At 50.5% G+C, this 2,434-nt stretch overlaps 1 long non-coding RNA gene across 1 annotated transcript; it reads right to left on the bottom strand.

Moving 5' to 3' along the window:
• Window positions 1-1,591: 1,591 nt before the first annotated feature.
• Window positions 1,592-2,434, bottom strand: LOC113533693 (uncharacterized). Its single transcript, XR_008301305.1, has 2 exons — window positions 2,380-2,434; window positions 1,592-2,306 (listed from the first exon to the last, which is right to left on the bottom strand). It is a non-coding gene; the product is annotated as an uncharacterized LOC113533693 (long non-coding RNA).

Here is a 2,434-nt window from a genome sequence, read left to right as displayed (position 1 = left end):
CCTGCAGGCCCGTCGCTCCGCAGGGCTGAGCCACTCCACCCTGAAAGTCTACGTGACCTCCAGTGCGATCTCGGGTCCCTCCTTGGTTCCTGGCCATGGTTTTAGAGGCTCTCTGTACACCCCCCTTCGAGCCTATAGAGGAGATTTCGGACCGTCTTTTGATGTTGAAAACTGCCTTTCTCTTGGCTATTTCCTCTCTTAGGAGAGTGGGGGATCTTCATGCCCTCTCTGTGGCCCCCTCTTGCTTAGACTTTGCGCCCGGTCTGGCCAAAGTGTTCTTGTACCCCCAAGCGGTGTACGTACCGAAAGTTCCCTCCTCGGCACAACGGGCGGTCGTGCTGCAGGCCTTCTGTCCTCCTCCCTTTTGGGAGCCTGACCATCAGAATCTTAACTGTACGTGTCCAGTGCTAGCACTGGATGCGTACGTCCACAGAGCTGCCCTGTGGAGCAGGGCGGACCAATTGCTCGTATGCTTTGGTCCCCCGAAGAGGGGTCTTCCTGCTACCAAGCAGACCCTCAGCCGGTGGATTGTGGAGGCCATTTTCCTGGCTTATGAGTCCTCTGGTCTCCCCTGACCCTTGGGGGTTAAGGCTCACTCTACCCGAGGTGTGGCGGCCTCGAAAGCCTTTCTGGCAGATGTGTCCATGCAGGACATCTGCAACGAGGCGGGTTGGTCCACGCCCCTGACGTTTGCTAGGTTGTACGGCCTGGATATGCCAGCCGCTCCCGGATCTTCTGTCCTTTTGCCTTGAGCTGTGCCTTTTCCACACTAGGCAAGGATTTGTAAGTCTGGCGGCGTGGGCATACTCGTTCAAATAGCGTTTCGACGCAGCTCGAGTTCCTGAAGGGGAACGTCTCCAGGTTACGCATGTAACCATGGTTCCCTGAAACGAACGAGACGCTGTGTCTCAGTGCCACACTTCCGGCATCCCTGCCGTGCTTGCCTCATTTCTCAGAAGCCAGCGTGGCGTTTGCCGCTCGGGCTTTTATGCTTCCGGGTCGCTACGTCACCCCGCCCGTGACGTCTCGCCCATCCATTGGACTGATTACACATGTGATTCAGAGCGCGGTCACGCTGAAGGCGTTCCCATAGCGTTTCGACGCAGCGTCTCGTTCCCTCGGGGAACCATGGTTACATGTGTAACCTGGAGATGATTTATTTCATATTATTGAACAATGAAAACATTCTTCGTTTATCTTGACAGAAAGCGAGGGTGCCACATGAATTCAGTCAAGAGCATGTAACATCAGGGAAGGGGTCAGGGCTTCCAGGCAGTGTCAGATCAGAGAGCTCAAAACACCTGTAGAAGTCATAGGATATGAGACAGGACTTTTTAGTTTTTGCTAAAAAACAGTCAGAAAATACCACTGTGCTTTTAGATTTTGAACAAGACACCCTAACTTGCATACTGTCCATGTAAGTGCAAGCACCTAAAAGTAGGAATTAGTGTGGTACCTGACACGCAGAATACCTACATATACTTTACTGTCTGACTACGCCACCCCCTAAAATGGGTGGGGGAAACCCCTTTTCTCTCTATAGTGTGGCTGATTCTAGACTTGCCCGCAAAGAAACAGTTTACACAAGGCATGTACACAAGCTCAAATTTATTACAATTTTGAATAGGTACAATTGCTAATGTGAAAAAGAGACGAAGGGAAACTGGCTGGAGCTTCTCAAACTAATAAGGTCGGGTCGGCACGGCACCCACAGCTCCTCTCCTAGGAGGCCCTGGTGAGAGAGACAGACACAACAAACCCAACACCATACAAGCATGCAACATAGCAAACACTGCACACACAAGGTCAGTAATTACCACTACAAAATACCACACCGTGTTGCATGTTACCAGTACACACCAAAATAGTGTCCCCTCAGTGCAGCCCCCAACTGAAAGGAGCAGTAGTGAGGTGCAGATCCGGCCTTGTACAGAGAACCTATACAGAGACAAAAAGAGGAGAACAGCCAGCTCCCAACACAATGACCACCACGCTGGCTTGGTCAAGGCAGGGTTACACTAGACCAAGGACAAAAAAAAAAAGGACCAAGCCAAAGGCAAACAAAACAACCAACAAACAAATTAAAAAAAGACTTGTACACTGACAATAAAACAGTGGCTGGCCTGGTCCTTTGCAAGAGTGTTCAATACTCCCCGCAGCACAATAACCCAGGAAGATAAAATGGGGCACTCCAGTGCAGAGTGTCTGCAGCCCAGCAACTCAATAGGAGGTCACAAGTCCTTCAAATGCCACGCAGTCACCTGTGTCCTTCATGAAGAGTGGAACACATTATTCTAGCAGTCACCCTGATAAAGTTAAAACAGAACATGAGAATTCAGTTCCTATATCGATTAAAACACAGTCTAGTCACTCCATTACCTGTATGACGGGAGTCTAGTTGCAGTGGCAAATGGCAGCAGCAAGAGAGTGTCAA

Source organism: Pangasianodon hypophthalmus, chromosome 30 (genome assembly GCF_027358585.1).
Source record: "Pangasianodon hypophthalmus isolate fPanHyp1 chromosome 30, fPanHyp1.pri, whole genome shotgun sequence".
In the NCBI taxonomy this organism is placed as follows: Eukaryota; Metazoa; Chordata; class Actinopteri; order Siluriformes; family Pangasiidae; genus Pangasianodon; species Pangasianodon hypophthalmus.
Note: the sequence above shows the minus strand (reverse complement) of the source record. Positions and strands in the feature narration are given on the sequence as shown.